Source organism: Procambarus clarkii, chromosome 90 (genome assembly GCF_040958095.1).
Source record: "Procambarus clarkii isolate CNS0578487 chromosome 90, FALCON_Pclarkii_2.0, whole genome shotgun sequence".
Lineage (NCBI taxonomy): Eukaryota > Metazoa > Arthropoda > Malacostraca > Decapoda > Cambaridae > Procambarus > Procambarus clarkii.
The window spans coordinates 16083191-16101207 of NC_091239.1; the positions used below are offsets into that span (position 1 = coordinate 16083191).

Genomic DNA, 18017 nt, shown 5'->3' on the forward strand with positions numbered 1-18017 from the left:
CTGCACACCCCTGAAGGATTTGAACCCAGACAGCCAGGGTTCCATGAGCCTTCAGGGCATCCACTACTATACCTAGACCATACTGACTGTACAAAAAAGGTTGAGAGTCGTGAGACTTTTAACCCTACCTCCCGACAACATTCAATGGTCAAGTTTAGGGTACAGTTATTTCATCAAAACCTCGCAGTTGGAACCATGTGAGGAGCGGTCGACAAAGTTCATCTGCCAGTTCCTTTACAACGTTTAGAATGAATTCCATCTACATCTGGAGCTTTTAAATCCTTTAATTTGTCAATGCTCTTCCCGATTTTTTTTTTAGACGTTCTGGGAATATCCCTCAATTTCCCTGCTTCAAATATTTGTGGGTAGTGGAATGTTGTTTAATCGTTCTAGTGTGAAAAATTATGTAAAGTATTTATTGTGTGTGTTGGCTGAATATATTTAGCATATTATTATACTTTTTTTCATTATTCATGTCATTCCCTCTCCCCCCCTTCCTATTGCTCTTAGCCTTTCTAAAGAATGTATTAGTAATTATCAAAAAGTGCAAAGCCCATATAGCTCCTGTATATAGCACATTTGAGAATGTAAATTAGGCTCTTTTTAAACTTTATACGGGAAATTTGTAATACCCAGAATTAATATACAGTTCTAAAACGGAACTTTATAATCTAAATGTGAATTAACATGGTCAATTCTGAGCACAACATTAGCTGTCGTATTGCAAATGCATATTATGAATATGAATTGCACAGTATCCCATTTCCCTTATTTTGAAGACTTATACTACACAGCTTAGCTTAAATCCCAACTAATAGCATTTTCACCATGGACAGACTTATGGTTCTCATTCAGTTTTGTTGGCTTCATGCATCCATTGGCAAGACCTTTGCTGCCACAGCAGAAGCATTGCAGTTTTTATTCAGTGATGACAGTAAAATCAAAGGATTTATAGACATCTTAGCATTTCCTCTGCTTTGATATATGATCAAATTACATTGTAAGTTTTTTAATGTGCACTCAACCTTGAAACATTGCCATGTTCATGGTGGGGTAGTTGTTATCATGTGTATCTTGGGTAGTTATCATGTGCATCTTGGGTAGTTGTTATCATGTGCATCTTGGGTAGTTGTTATCATGTGCATCTTGGGTAGTTGTTATCATGTGCATCTTGGGTAGTTATCATGTGCATCTTGGGTAGTTGTTATCACGCGCATTTTGGGTAGTTGTTATCATGTGCATCTTGGGTAGTTATCAGTGATACTTTCACACAAATATTAGTGACGATATCAAACTGTATCTACAGGATATTACATATTCTAAACATTGTATTTTAGTATTATTAGACTGGAGGTTTATGTAATACAAGAGTATATGAAAACCAGCTGTATTTATTATGAGACAAGCTCTATAACACAGGAAATACAATAACATATACTTTGGTAACAAACCTATAATTACAGACATTGCAATGGGGTGACAACTCGCATCCTGCTGTAGTTAATATTTCCTAAGGATTTATATTACACAAAGTACATACATATATTTGAATAAGAAAATGAACATGTATTTATAATTCGTTATACATTAATTATTTTTGTCACACCCTTCTTGCTAATTTTTCTAGTTTAGTGTGTAGACAGTGACTGCCTCTACTAACCCATAATAATTTTTTCTTACTGCAGAATAATTTATAATTCTGCAGGTGAAAAATATGTCTTTTACAAGATTATGTAATATTTCACAAACATATTCTTTGATTCTTTGTACAATATGACTAATTTAGAGCAATCAAAAATGATGTTACATGATCCATGAAACTTAAAACAACATTTTAAATGTTTACAAACACTTAGATTATAATTGGCTTTCAAGTTTCCAAACTCATTATCACAATGTACATTTACTAACATAAACATGGTGCTGTACCACATTGTTGAAGACATTTGTGGCACAGCACACATCACTTATCTACACAACACAAAGCACTTGCAAGATGTGTTAACATGAAATCCATAGTGACTGGAGGTTAGGAGACATAACTGATAAATAAGCTCTGAACTCTTGTTTTTAAAGTCACATGTGAAAAATGTGAAAGTAACCTGCAAAAGGTGTGGTACACAGATGCATGCATAATGCTTCAAATTAAAGTGGCATAGGCCAATTTATTACTATGCCATATGACATTTGCTGTGGACTAACTTGGCAAGCACTACTTTTGACTTCTTATCTTAAGGTTACCTTGAGATGAATTCAGGGTTCAGCGTCCCCGTGGCCCGGTCCTCGACCAGGCCTCCTTTTTGTTACACATTCCCAGGAAGCAGCCTGTAGTAGCTGTCTAAATCCCAGGTAACTCTTTACTGGTAGGTGAACAGGCGCATCACGGTGAAAGAAACTCTGCCCATTTGTTTCCGCCTCTGCAGGGGATCGAACCCGGAACCTTAGGACTACGAATACCGAGCGCTGTCCACTCAGCCATCACGCCCAAGGCTTCCTTGTGCAGGTTGTGCACCACACTTGGTCTGACTTAGGGTGTGTTACCCTTCTCCTGACATAGCCTGCCAATTGTGTTAGTGGTAACCAACAAACTTCTTTTCCCGTCTAAGTAAATTAGTAGTTTACTCAATGCTGTATTACATTTGCATTATAATGTGATTTTTTTTTTTACTTCTCATTTTCAGAAACTATCAAAAAGGAGACTATAAATATTGATGTCTACGAGAAAATGGCACGCAAAGATACAGTGGCTATAAATTGAAGAAAAGTTTAGATATTTTATTCTACTTTTCATTACTTTCTATTATGAATAAAAATTATTAGACCTTTGTATTCATATTGATAAAATACTGTGAATTAGCAATAACATGTGCTCATTCTAACAACTTTATCTTAATATAAAACAATTGTACCCTGTATTGACAACACACACAAATGTATTTAAACAAAATGACAAGTTGGTCCTTAGCAAACTAATGGAGTTTAAGATGACTTTATATGTATATTGACTCCTGATTCTACACTATCAATATCAACTTTATCAATGTTTTTACTAAAAATTATCAATTATTCATGCAGAAACTGCTATAATGTTATAAAGTAATAATACTAATATGAAACTGACCAGCCTGAGGTGTACACGTTATCAGCATATATTATACACCACATTGTATAAAATGAGGCGTAAACATAAAGATTCCCTGATTATGTCTCCTAATCTACCATACTGCTAAATTCCCTCGTGTTATTGTCACACATGAGTAAATGACCGAGACCTATAAATCTCCGAATACATGGCACATAACAAAGTTATTACATGCTTACTGAAATATTAAGAAACAATATTTATTTCTCTTTAAATACAGAGTTTTGATTCATACTATAACTCCATTATGAATCACAACATGCAAAAGTTAATATCACATAAATGAATAAAAATGGCACAAATCAGCGGAAAGGACAAACAGACTACTCATTGTCAGGTTGTCAATTCTAAATCCAGTGGATCACAAAGTTAACATCTGTTTCCAAGTTTCACGGCCAGCTGAAAACCTGAGAGACATCACTCTCATAAAGGCAATTACATTTCACATGACAATGAAAGCAATGTACAAGCATTTATTTGCTTATACGTAATTCCATTTGCAAAAATAAGTAAGAACAATATATCACTTGCATACCTTTCAACATTTTTTTTTTTGTCTTATATTCTTGCTTGAAAACAATCTTTTCATTTCTACGAAAGTGAAAAACTACACTGCAAACATTACTTTGTCATATTTGGATTAATTTGTCTCTTCCATTCATTTTCAGCCACCAAACTTAAAGTCACAAGGTAAAACTAATGTTGCAATTTGCAACATTATTACAGCTAAGATATATTGCAAATAATGTTGCAATATATCTTAGCTGTAAAGTAAAAATAAAATTGTCTTGATGTATTATATCTAGAAAAAATAAGTGGTAGGAAAGTCTTAAAAGAAATCCTGGTTCCCAGGTTCAGTATTACTGTATGTGTATGCAAATATGAAGCACATTTCATTAGTTGTACATCATATGCACATTAACTATGCAACACCATACTATATCCTACTTCACCACTCAATTCATTTTCAGCCACCAAACTTAAAGTCACAAGGTAAAACTAATGTTGCAATTAACAACATTTGCAATTTACAACATGCCTCAATTCTAATATATTCCAAAAATTATTCCATGCCATGTATTACACTAATATTTGGATTTATATTCTTTTTATTATCTAAATGTTTATTTTGGATTATAACAAAAGGATCTTATCAGTGGTGAAGGCGGGTTTAAGGTAAATGTTTCTTGTGTCTTATATAGCCATCTTGAGTAGTAGCTTAACTAGTAGTTTATCTTTGAAGTTTCTGGGTTAATTGTATCACATAATAAGCTTTACGATCAGTAACCGTACATCAGTACAGTACCAGGTACTCATAACCTTTGTCAGAATTAAATATCTACAGAAGCATGACAAATGAGCACTTACTGCCTCACTAAAATAGAGACTGGTAAAACTGATAATAGAACAGTGATTAACAAAGAACGACGGCAGTACATAAACAAGCACATGAAGAAACAAACACCCATGTAAATAAATGCATGTCTATAAACATGCAAATAATCACCAGTGTTCACCAGCTGATCACTATATTTGCTAACCTTGACTTCAGGAGAGTCCTACACCTTGTGGAGGGTCTTCTACGCTCTGTGTGATAATAACTGTTCAGAAGATTACGACCGAGCTTGTTTCAGCAGGCAGCATGCGTGCTGTGCAAGCTTTCACACATACTGTATATAGAAACTGACATGCACATGCAGAATCCATCATCTTTACTCTCTCTATTATCTCCAGGTGTTCACATTCATTCCACAGCACAAGCTTCACCTGACCTTAAGCCAGAAGCACGTAAGCAAATCAGTAGTATCGAATACCAAGCTTGTATAAATATTACCTACTAATAGACAAATGCCAAAACATGCATTGACTGAGCTTACTTTTCTAATGGAAAAGAAAGAATATTGAAGTACAGAATGAGAAATATGCGAGATTGCATAAAGCAGATAATATTGCTTATTGCCTATGAAGACTTTTTATTTTCAAAATTAGAGAGTACTACTTGAAAGAACTTTTCTGTCTTCACCATTTTCACGTGTTGTATTATCCAAACTATTTAATTACCAAGATACAGAAATACGGGAATTATGGTTGAAATACCTGTACCATTAAGTACAACAAATACAATGTCAAACTTAAAATTTTGCAAGGTCATACTGTACTTGTAAAATGAGATACAGTACCACATAAATTCATCTATGTACTGTAATATTAGAGACAAATACAATAAAAATTGTAATACAGAAACTCTGGACAATACAAATTTTCAATGCTGTGATTGTAATACAAGGACAGCATTAAGCATACACATACAGCTAAAATAGTATACACAAAACTGGTATATTTAAAAACAAAAACAAAAACAGGGTTGAATGTAATGAAACTCCCTTTTCTGGGTGAGACCCGGAGGCTCCCTGAAGCTATCAGACTGATATATTCTATATTAGTCTGGGTCTTCAGTTAATGGAGTTCTGCCTACTGGGGACCATGAGCCAAAACCTGGCCCCCTCAGAGAGGTAATGAGCAATGGACTATGGAAACCCCCATGTGTTTGGGAGCATTCCATGTCTGCCATTGACTGGGGTTAGGCACCCAGAAAGGTAGGCATAACAAAACAAAAACCCCACTTGGTAAGAAATTGCAACCAAAAACCGAACAGAGAAACATAACTCCCAAAAAACATAAGGAAACAAGCAAATGTCATTCACCGCCGCTGTGCCGCTTGTCCGTGCAGCCCTCCCCTCTCTGGAAGGGGGAGAAAGCCCAGGACCTCTGTGCCAGCTACTCATACCTCAGTTCGGAGACTGAGCATCAAAAACGAAACCACCGACTGGAGGTGGGGGGGGTGCCATGGAGCCTCTGGGGCTCATTACGCTCAATGCTGGTTTACTGTGGGAGGCCCCTCTGGCTCCCTGGAGCTACATAACCAAAGACAAGTAAAAAAGGGACTTACCCGGGAAGCGGCCGCAACAAGCACATCAACTCAAAGTTGAGATAACTGGCTGCATCCTGTGACCCAAAGCCACACACAAACAATCGGGACCAGAAACCTTCACTAAACAATGGGTGGCCAGGACCCTGTTCGAGCCCCGTGCCCAAATGTCAGCCCACGACATGTTGCCAAACACGGTAGCCAAAGCAGCATACTTACGAACGTCACAGGCAAGAGGATAGACCGCAGGCTGGCTAGATCTAATAACCCTGTGGACGACCTGAGAGACCCGAGTTCTGTAACAGGGAATGAGGGAAATCAAATCAACTCAAAGCGCGTCCCCAGCCACTGAAGCCGAGGCGCGCAGGTAACGACGTAGAGCCGCAACCAGACACAACACATGATGTACCCCCGGCCTGACCAACCAAGCATCAATGACCTAAGGGCTCCTCTGAGAGCCTGCCATCTCATTCTTCACCAGAAAAGAAGAACACGGCTGAAACTGAAACAACCCGAATGGAAATAGAAGATAATCTATGCAGAGAGAAGAAATGGCAAAAAAACCCACCAGGCAACTTCATACTGTTGCCGAGACGAAGCTCGCAGGTGGGACACCTTCAATGAAGCCACCTAATCACCATACAAGTGATGATACAACCGCGTCAAAAAGACTAGATGCAAATAGCAGAGGAGTAGACCGAACCAGCCATGTACCTGACCGGTCCAATCTGCTGGAAGAGGCAGAGCCATGGAAAACGGCCCGGGATCAGACACTGAGCAAGCAGCGCCTAAAACCCAGGCTGCGCCAGCCACCAAGCGGCAACAAGGACAACTCTGCCGTAGTAAGACTCCAAAAAGAGCCAAAACCCGAAGCAACAGCTGGACCAGGGAAAAAGAGGTATAGGTAACCCCACCTTAACCAGTCCTGCCGAAAGGTGTCCACCGCGATGGCTCTGCAGTCGGGAAAGGGCGTCACATACATTGGGAGATGCCGAGACCACGCCGACACGAAGAGCCCATACGTCCAGTAGAGCCAACTGAAGGAATCAGCATCGACTGTCCAGTCCGTGGACAGTGTAATGAACCAAGACAGGCCGTCCACCAGGATGTTGGACACTCCTTGGATATGAGCCGCACGGAGACCCAAACCCCGAGAATCCAACAGATGAGCCACTCGAAGCGACCAGCCCCAAAAAGGCAAGGTCTGAAGAGAACCCCCTGCGGTTCAGACAATGAACCATCGGAGAGCAGTCTGATCCAAATGGAGCCCAAGCGACCCGAACCCTCAAAAGTGAGAGCCAAACCGCCGCTAACTCCTGCACTGTGCTGTGAACCCGACGGGGGTACGGGGCCCACCGCCCCTGGCCGGCCTGGTCAGCACTGGTAAAAAAAAAAAAAAAAAGAGAGAGGGACGAGGCATCAGTGAACTCATCGTGCGAGGGTTCGGGTAGGCGCCAAGGCACTTAGCCCCGAAAAACCTGAAGAGGAAGCTGGCGACACACCAACCGACACAAGGCCCATGGAGGCCATAATAGAAGTATATATATAGAAGTATATATATAGACGTATATATATAGAAGTATGTATATAGTATATATATATACCTCAGGATGCACAGTAAACTGTGCATCCTGAGGAGGCACAGGGGTGAACAGGCATGCATTAAGGCGCTCAAAATTGCCCCCAAGTAAACCTGCCGAACACAGTGGTCGCGAGAGAGGCAGAAGGGATGGAAAACAGTGCAAACCTCGTCCCCACCCAGCAAGTCAACAGGGCGACCCGCAAAATGGCCGATGCCCCTTAAGAGAAGTCGTCAACGAGCAGAATGAGCATTGCACCGACCAGATGATGTTAGCTCCTAAGGAAGCGCCTGTTCAGAAATTGGAACCAAGGGGTTCCTGACTGGAAGAACCCTGAACCCTGAGCTTTGGCATGACCCTTCTGAAAGGCCCGAGAACAGCCACTCCGGAGAAGCAACAAATCCGACATAGGACGGAAACTAGATGAGGCCGCCTGCAGAAACTGTGTGACAGGACAGTCTGCAAACAGTAACGGTAAAAAAGGAGACAAAAATCTAAGAGCCAGAGCTCAAGCAGATTTCAAGGAGAGAGCAAGCACGGCCTAGCAACACGTGATGCGAGAGGCAAAGAACAAACACTGCCTCCAGGAGAATCAGCGCAAACAGCTTTACCAGAACAACTGACACCCTATCCGCCGAGGCCAGTGCCTGCAGACGAAGGCCCGGCACTCAATGCCTCCACATCCTCCCTAAGCCAGATTGAGGACAACTCGAGTAGGAAAAAGAAGAGCAAGACCAAAGCTAAATGCCATCGAGCACGTAAATCCTCAGCCGCCAAAGATGCCGAAAGGGTGGGAACCTACACATGCAGCTGCACAAGGCCAACATCCTGAGGAAGCACAGGGGTGAACAGGCATGCATTAAGGCGCTCAAAATTGCCCCCCAAGTAAACCTGCAAAACAGTATCAGCCTCCCGCCATTCAGGCATGTGGGTCCAATGAAACCCATGCCACGCTCCCTGTGAAAAGAAAGGGCAGTCTGCAAGCTAAGAAGACTCCGGAACCTCCTTAGGCAGGATTCTTGAGGCAGAAAACCTCCAGCAAGAGTGAGCCGAGGAACCCAAGGGAACCCAGACGCCTGGGTTCCCTTGGGAAAGGGCGCCTGACAGCTGGGTGGACAATGCTTCGGATTCGTAGTCCTGAGGTCCCGGGTTCGATCCCCGGTAGAGGCGGAGACAAATGGGCAAGATGTTTCTTTCACCCTGATGCCCCTGTCACCTAGCAATAAATAGGTACCTGGGAGTTAGACAGCTACTACAGGCTGCTTCCCGGGGTGTGTGTAACAAAAAGAAGGCCTGGTTGAGGACCAGGCCGCGGGGACGCTAAGCCCCAAAATCTTCTCATAATAACCTCAAGATGACCCGGAACCAAACCCGGGGAGGAGCCAACCCAAAATCAAACTCGTACAGGGAAGGGGGAGGGGGGGGTAAGATAACCCCTGCCCCTGCAACAACAAACCCCGTGATGAGAGCACCAAAACCCAAGCGGGATCAAAGGGAGGTCCAAACTCCCCAGGGCGATTCCTCCCCAGCCCCGGAAGCCTCTAAGCCAGGTCCCTGGGCAGAACCTTCCTCCACGCTCTCTACCTCTGATGAAAAGGCAGAGTCCAGGAGGAAAAGCAGCAAAGAATGGGGTCTGCTGGTAGGACCCAGAAGCCTCAGCAGGAGGAGCAGGATTGAATGCCTCCATCTCCGACTAGAATGGAGCAGCCACCGAAGCCGCCCGAGTCTCAACACCAACTTAACCTTGCCCTGACTCCGAAACCCTCAGATGTTTGGGAGTGGTTGAGATTTGAGTGACCAGGGCGAACAACGCCAGCCGGGGAAAGACTTGCCGGCGTAGACAGAACCAGAGTCAAAGTAACTAACGCCCTTAAGTTCAGGTCCCTAAAACCAAAACAGGGCAGCCCCAGGGCATCCTAGTGGGCAACCAACCTAGCGCATTGCAGCAACCTAAACTGAACATGCAACACGGATGTTGCCCGAACCCTAATCTCAGATACAGTAGAATGGGTAAACTGGAGCACGAGCAGAGAACATGTCTCGCAAGACTTCGGGTCAAAGGTGTCCTTGACCCAACAGGCTGCATGACGGAGGCAAAATAGGTGACTGTCACCCTGAGACAAGGGCACAGAACAACCTTCAATCTCGCACAAGGCGAGGTGAGACTCAGAACACACATCCATCAGTTAACCAAGCCCTGATGGGGGTTTTCCAGGGCCCGTAGGGGGTTTTGCCTATGGGAAGCCCAGGCAAAGATGCTGCTAAGCCGATGAAGCCTGAATGTAAACATAAAGGGAAAAGGGCTATAAACTGGACCTCTGTAATGTGTACAAGCAGGGGGGCTTAGAGGAGGGCCACCGAAAATACCCTAGGTGGACTAATAGTCAACAAGGCAGACCTCCCTCCAGGCAAGGAAAACAAAAATAAAAGAAGAACCCTGCAAAAGCACAATGCCAGGAGAAGGAACAGGAACATGGCCACCGTGTAGGTAAGAGTGCAAAGCAGCATCCTGCACCCCAACCAGCTACACCACCACCACTTCCTACCCAAGGCCAAATAAAGGCCACAAAACCTCAGCTCGCCCCAAAGGCGGGGTAAATGCCGAGCAGCAAGAACCCCTACGGAAGTAGAGTCCTGAAGGTTCTAGGGAAGGCAACCCTAGTAACCCAAGGGCAGTACTTACAGGGTGCTTAGGAAAGGTAGCCCTAAGCGCATGCAGCCCCAGTACATACACTGATGCTACTCCTGGCCACCTCACCACAAAGAGCAGGAAACACCATGATGGCCCAAATTCCACCAAGAAATCGAGGCCAGAGTTGACGACCGCCACAAAGTGCTTCAACCTATGAACTGAGGTGTGAGTAGTTGGTGCAGGGGTGTGGGGCTCCCCCTACCCTTACACATACTGGGAAAGTCCATCTTTTATATGTCTTTGGTTATGTAGCTCCAGGGAGCCGAAGTGGCTCCCCACAGAAAACCAGCGTTGAATGTACAGTAATGAAACGCCATTTTCTGGGTAAGCCCCGTTTGCTTCCTGGCATCCTCCCTCCCTCCCTCCGGTCGGCGGTTTCGTTTTTGATGCTCAGCCTCCAAACTAAGGTGTGTGAGTAGCCGGTGCGGGGGTCTGGGGCTCCCCCTCCCAAGGAGGGAAGGACTGTGCTGACAAGCGGTGCAGTGGCGGTGAGTGACGTTTGCTTGTTTCCTTATGATTTTTGGGGAGTTGTTTCTCTGTTCGCTCTTTGGTTGCAATTTCTTACCAAGTAGGGGTTGTTTTGGTATGCCAACCTTTTTGGGTGCCTAACCCCGGTCGATGGCAAACATGGAATGCTCCCAAACACATGGGAATTTCCATAGGCCATTGCTCCCTGTGCCTCTCTGAGGGGGCCAGGTTCTGGCTCGTGGTCCCTGGTAGGCAGAATTCCATTGACTGAAGCCCCAGACTAATACAGCGTACATCAGTCCAATAGCTCCAGGGAGCCGGAGGGGCTCCCCACAGAAAAATGTAATACATTCTCCCCTCTGCTTTTCTCACACTTTATTACTCACTACTGTAATTTAACCTTATCTAACTCATGGCAGCGGTGCATGGGGCTCAACCACAAGCCATTCTCGCCTAGCAAAAATCACAATTGTAACAAATTCTGCCTACAGACATCCTATATTCAAATTCCTAAACATTGCTAAACACATACAACATACATTCTCTTGTGATATTGACACTTATAAAGCCTTATTTTCAATACTAACCTGACCTGAAACTCTTTCCAGTTGAATGTATAAGAACCCAAGAACACCACACTGAAAATAACTGCTGTATCTCTCTGATATTCTCTGGGTCCAAGTAAACATATGCAAACATGTCATGCAACTATAGGAACCCAATATATGGGATTTCCTTCCTAATGAAGAAAAATTGCTGAAGCAATTCTTTATTTAAAGGTAAAACAAGTACTGTAGTTAATTTCCTCACCATAGTTTCCCACTTTGTGCTATTAATTCCCCTAACGTCGTAGTATCTATGAATACAACTACATAAATATAAGTTCTCATTATCACCACCTCACCCTAACATAGTAATTATGTTAACTCAAATTACTCCAATTCTTCATTGACCTAAGTCCCTAAATTTATTTCCTCTTTTAAGACTGACATCACCATGTAGCTTAAAATTCTGTGATAGCCTTAAGACTTGCCCAAAATATTGCATGTTATGAGAAGGTACTAATTAATAACAACATCCATACTAACAACCAATTGTACCTTCTTGTATACAGTATATATATAAATAAATTAATAAAAAATAATACAAGTAAATAACACTCTAGCTGCCGAAGTCAGCGCCCCAGACGAAGGCTCTTCACTCAATGCTCCCACATCCTCCTCAAGCCAAACAGAAGACAGCTCGAGAAGGGAAAAGAAACATAAGACCGAAGCCAAATGCCCACGGGCGCGTAACTCCTCCGCAACCAACGAAGCCGAAAGAAGAGGAACCTGCACGTGAAGCTGGAAAAGGCCAACATCCCGAGAAAGCATGGGAGCGAACAAGCACGCATTAAGGTGCTCAAACTCATCCCCCAGGTATACCTGCATAAAAGTAGAAGTTTCCCGCCAATCAAGTGTGCGGGGTCAGACAGAACCCATGCCACGCCCCCAACGAAAAGAAAGGGCAGTCTGCCAGCCAGGAAGATTCAGGAACCTCCAAACGCATCCAAAAACGGGAAGAAGAACCGAACTCAAACGAGGACAGATTCATCGCAGAGGCATAACCCGGGTCCTGCAAGAGGTATGTAGCAAGAGCTTCCCGAGCCACCTTCGCGGAGATACAGGAAGTAGAAAACCTCTGGAAAGACGGAGCTGAGGTATCCAAAGGAGCTCGGAACCAAACCCGGGGAGGAGCCGAACCCAAATCAGACTCATACAAGGAAGGGGGGTAAGAAAATCCCTCCCCCTGCAACAATAAGCCTTGCGAGGAAGGCAAAAGCACCCAAGCAGGGTCAAACGGGCCCCAAGGCCCCCAGGTTGACTCCTCCCCAGCCCCAGGATCCCCCACGTCGGGACCCGGGGCCGAGCCATCCTCCAAACCCTCTACCCCTGAAGGAAAGGCAGAGTCCAGGGGAAAGGCAGACAAGAAGGGGGTCTGCTGGTGAGACCCAGAAGCCTCGGCAGGAGGAACCGGCTCAAATGCCTCCATCCCCGACCCGGATGGGGCAGCCCCCGAGGCAGCCCGAGTCTCAATACCAACTAAACCCTGTGCCGAGGCCGAAACCCTCAGATGTTTTGGAGCCGGACACAGGGAGGGGGGGGGGGAGGGTGCAGGAAGAACCACAGGGAAAGGACCAGGGAGCATGGAAGGAGCCAAAGCCGAAGCGACTAACGCCCCCCAGGTAAGGGTCCCTAAAACCAAAACGGGGCAGCCTCGGGGCATCCAGGTGGGAAACCAACCTAGCGTATTGCAGTAACCTAAACCTAATATGCAATGCTGATGCTGCCTGTATCCTAACAGGATCATCCACAGAGTAAAACTGGAGCACAGACAGAGAACACGACGCACAAGACTCCGGGTCAAAGGTGTCATTGACCCAACAGGCAGCATTACGGAGGCAAAACAGGTGACTGTCACCCTGAGACAAGGGCACACTGCAACCTTCAAATCCACACAAGGCAGGCTGGAACTCGGGAGACACATCCATGGGTCCACCGAGCCCCAACAGGGGTTTCCAGGGCCTGTAGGGTAACAACTACGGGAAGCCCGGGCAAAGTGTTGCTAACCGGATAAGAAACCCAAACAAAACAAGGGGTAGATGATAAAACTGAAAACCCCTGGGATGCGTACAAGCACGGGGGCCTAGCAGAGGGCCACCAAAACAATATCAGGGGAACTATAGACCCACGAGGCAGAACCTCCACCAAGCAAACAAAAACAAAACAAAAAAAAGAAAAACCCTGCAAAAGTACACTGTCCCCAGAGGCAACAGGAACCGGTGGCAGGTCGTGCAACACCTTGACGCCCTAACCAGCACAATACCACTCCCTACTCCAGGTCAAACAAGGGCCCCAAGCCCCAGCTGGCCCCAAGGGTGAGGCAAATGCCGAGCAGCAAGAACCCCTATGGGAGCGGTTCCCGAACGCCCCAGGGAAGATAACACTGACACGCAGGGGCAGTACTCACAGGGTACCTATATGACATATGACAAAGATATGATAAAGATATATGATATATAATGACATATTATATGACAAAGAGTGCTGGGAAGACGGGACACCACGAGCGTAGCTCTCATCCTGTAACTACACTTAGGTAATTACTTAGGTAATTACCTAGGGAAGGAAGCCCCTAAGGCATGCAGCCCCGGCACTGATGAGGTACTCCTGGCCACCGCACACCACACAAAGACAGCAGAGAATGCCACACAAGGCAAACACCGCCCAGGAATTTGAGGCCAGAGAAGTGTCTATCCCGATTGAGACTAGCTTGCGAACAAAAGGCAGCCGGCGCGGCGAGGTCCGGGGACCCCCATTTCCCCTCCCGGGGAGGGGAAGGCTGCGCGGACGATCGGCGCGGCAGTAAATTGTGATAATTGATTGTTTGATTGTTTCCTTGGGATTGCAGGGAGTTTCTACCTCTTTGTTCGGTTTTTGTTTTAGTTTCTTACCATGTTGGGTTTGTTTTGTTATGGCTACCTTTCTGGGTGCTTAACCCCGGTCAATGGCAGATATGGAAAACCCCCAACCACAATGGGGTTTTCCAGGGCTATTGCTCCCTGAAACCTCTCTAAAGGGGCCAGGTTCTGGCACTGGTCCCTGGTAGGTCTGAACTCCATAGCTAATGTTCCGGTCTAACATAACATACATTAGCCTGATAAGCTCCAGGGAGCCGTAGGGGCTCCCCACAGAAAATACGTTCTTGCCTTTTTTCTTGGTCCCTCTACAGAATAATAGTCCAAAACATAAGAGTCTTTTGGGTGCAACAGTCCATATTTTGTACTTGCATCCATAATACCCAGTAACCCAGTAACTATAGGTACCAGATACCATCATTGTTGGATAACAAGTTGGAATAGTCAAAGAAACTTTGGACTTCAAGGAAAGGTGGTTATTCAGCTGTACAAGCCTCTGGTGTGCTTTCCCCACTTCCCACCTGGACTACAATATTTAATCACAAGACCTCACCTTTAAAAGTTCAGAGCATAGCGACAAAAATCATCCAGGAACTAAATCTTCTCTCATAAAAGAAAAACTTGTGGGCCTCAGTACTAACATTACTACATATCAGACATTTTTTTTTTTTTTTGCAGGGATATTCCTGCATGGGCCCTAAGCCTCTGGCTGGCCCGCTAAGTGTTGCTTGTTTCTGTTTTACTTGGGCGGAGTGTGAGTATTTATTACTCGTATGGTCGTTTCAGTAAGATTTTGCCATGTGTGTTTAACAACTTCTTCTGCTATATCAGACATGACAGGGCTTATCTCACCGAGACCTCTAAAATACTGAACAGATTCGAAGATATTAATCCAGACAACTTTTTCAAAACATCCACTGTAACTCACATGAATGGCAACACCTTCAAGCTCAATAAACCACACTGTAAGACAAAGAACAGGAGATGATTTACCCCACAGGGTATGGAATTGCCTGCCTAGCAAAGCCGTTAAATGCCAAGATTGTACCGTACTGAACTTTAGTTTAAAATTCAATTGGAAAAACCTTCACGAATAATTGGGGACCTTTAACAAGCAATCACTTTCCTGTCCCTGTTGAGACCACTAGATAAGGTTACCCTCAGGTAAATTCAGGTCAATTCTGAAGGCCTAGCAGTACCAGCGCTTGAGCCCTAGGAAGATACTCAGGGGTCAATACAGAAAAGTGTTATTATATAGGTAGTTTTTCAGTTGCAAGATGAAAAGTACATGAATTGAATATGTATGAACATTAAAAACTTTAAAAGTTATTACAAGGATATAAAAAAAAAAGAAGTGTGAAGTAGCCTAATCTAGGCTAAGCCTAAGATATGAATACAGAACATAATTTATATTCTGCCATTCCTAGAAGCCTGATTTAATCAAGTGTAGTACATCACTGTCTGTGTGAAGTTTATACAATTTATCCTGAGAATGGGTTGTCTGCTTAACCCTCAATATCATTCTTTAACAACAGTAAAGACTTTCTTTGTAACAGTGAGATTGTTTTTACAGGAATAGAGTAACTGCACTTCTAAATAAAAATATACGAAAGGGAGATGAAGTAATCTGATATGGACTTGGAGGTAGGGAAACCCCATAGCAGAGTAACAATTCCAGGGCAGATACACAGGCAAGCAATCAAATAGATTACAGAACAGAGAAATACATGGAGAGATGCAGCTATGACTGTGCGACACCAATCAAAACACCTGCAGTGTGATGTAACTAGTGAAAGACCATGTAGTTAATACAAAATAGCACGTCATCTTTATATGAGTATTTTCACAGCTGATTGTGGGGAATTTATTTTAAATATCAACTATATCTTTATATAAAAAGAATAGCAAACAGCAAAATAATTAAATTACAATTAAGTCACGACAAAATTCAAATGTAAATGAGAAAGATTCAAGAGGCCTTCCTAGTGATATGAAGGATGTTTATTATGTCAGCTGTAGACATGCAACTACAGTACTGTATTGTACAAGATTACATATACAATATTGGACTAGTGTATATATATATCAGAACACTACAATAAAGATAGAGAAATGTTAATGAAAATGTTTAATAAAACACCAAATAAATGTAGTAAAATATTTTTTGGGGGGTGGGAAGGGGGGGTTTCAAACATACGATCATGCTAGAGATGAACGGAAACTTTAATTAAAACAGGAAATGTTATGAAAACTCTTCTGTAATTACTGAACTGAATATCATTACTGAGGTTCTCAAACACTTGGTATTCATTACTGAAGTACTCAAACTACTAATATTTATTTTCTACATCTCAAATTCCCAGGGACGGACTTGGACCTTTATATCAAGCGTCACATTAATAAGTAAAAACTACTGCAAACCAGTTAACTAGATATTTCTACAACAAATACATGATGAACTCTCTTGCTATTTGTCTACAGTATCTATTTTGTCATGCTGCTTAATAAATGCACTACGGTACAGGTGTGTGTGTGTGCATGCACATGCATACATCTTATATATAATGTGAGCGTGCACATTCTGTGTGTATGTGTGTGTGTATATGTATGTATGTATGTATGTATGTATGTATGTATGTATGTATGTATACAGTATATATATATATATATATATATATATATATATATATATATATATATATATATATATATATAGTGTGGGACCTCGGATGCTCTTTCATCGGTTCCTGTTATATGGGAAAACTCAGTGCCAAATGCTTAATGCACAGACTACCCTATTCCAGTAGCTGAAGTTTATAACTTTTTAGACACTCAACCCACCAGGAGACTCGAACACTGGCCAACAAGGTGGCAGTTGCATGCTGTATCCACTACGCTATACTTCAAAGCCATAAGAGAGGTAGGAATTCTGGGGTATTTAACCAACCAGAATTCCAATCCTCTCCCAGGCGATGAGATAGTGTGGGACCTCGGATGCTCTTTCATCGGTTCCTGTTATATGGGAAAACTCAGTGCCAAATGCTTAATGCACAGACTACCCTATTCCAGTAGCTGAAGTTTATAACTTTTTAGACACTCAACCCACCAGGAGACTCGAACACTGGCCAACAAGGTGGCAGTTGCATGCTGTATCCACTACGCTATACTTCAAAGCCATAAGAGAGGTAGGAATTCTGGGGTATTTAACCAACCAGAATTCCAATCCTCTCCCAGGCGATGAGATAGTGTGGGACCTCGGATGCTCTTTCATCGGTTCCTGTTATATGGGAAAACTCAGTGCCAAATGCTTAATGCACAGACTACCCTATTCCAGTAGCTGAAGTTTATAACTTTTTAGACACTCAACCCACCAGGAGACTCGAACACTGGCCAACAAGGTGGCAGTTGCATGCTGTATCCACTACGCTATACTTCAAAGCCATAAGAGAGGTAGGAATTCTGGGGTATTTAACCAACCAGAATTCCAATCCTCTCCCAGGCGATGAGATAGTGTGGGACCTCGGATGCTCTTTCATCGGTTCCTGTTATATGGGAAAACTCAGTGCCAAATGCTTAATGCACAGACTACCCTATTCCAGTAGCTGAAGTTTATAACTTTTTAGACACTCAACCCACCAGGAGACTCGAACACTGGCCAACAAGGTGGCAGTTGCATGCTGTATCCACTACGCTATACTTCAAAGCCATAAGAGAGGTAGGAATTCTGGGGTATTTAACCAACCAGAATT

The 18017-nt window shown here is 43.5% G+C and overlaps 1 long non-coding RNA gene across 1 annotated transcript; it reads right to left on the reverse strand.

The window, feature by feature from the left end:
* Positions 1–1373: 1373 nt before the first annotated feature.
* Positions 1374–16941, reverse strand: LOC138359271 (uncharacterized). The gene is made up of 2 exons (XR_011225895.1): positions 13970–16941; positions 1374–13827 (listed from the first exon to the last, which is right to left on the reverse strand). It is a non-coding gene; the product is annotated as an uncharacterized lncRNA (long non-coding RNA).
* Between the last annotated feature and the right edge of the window lie 1076 nt (positions 16942–18017).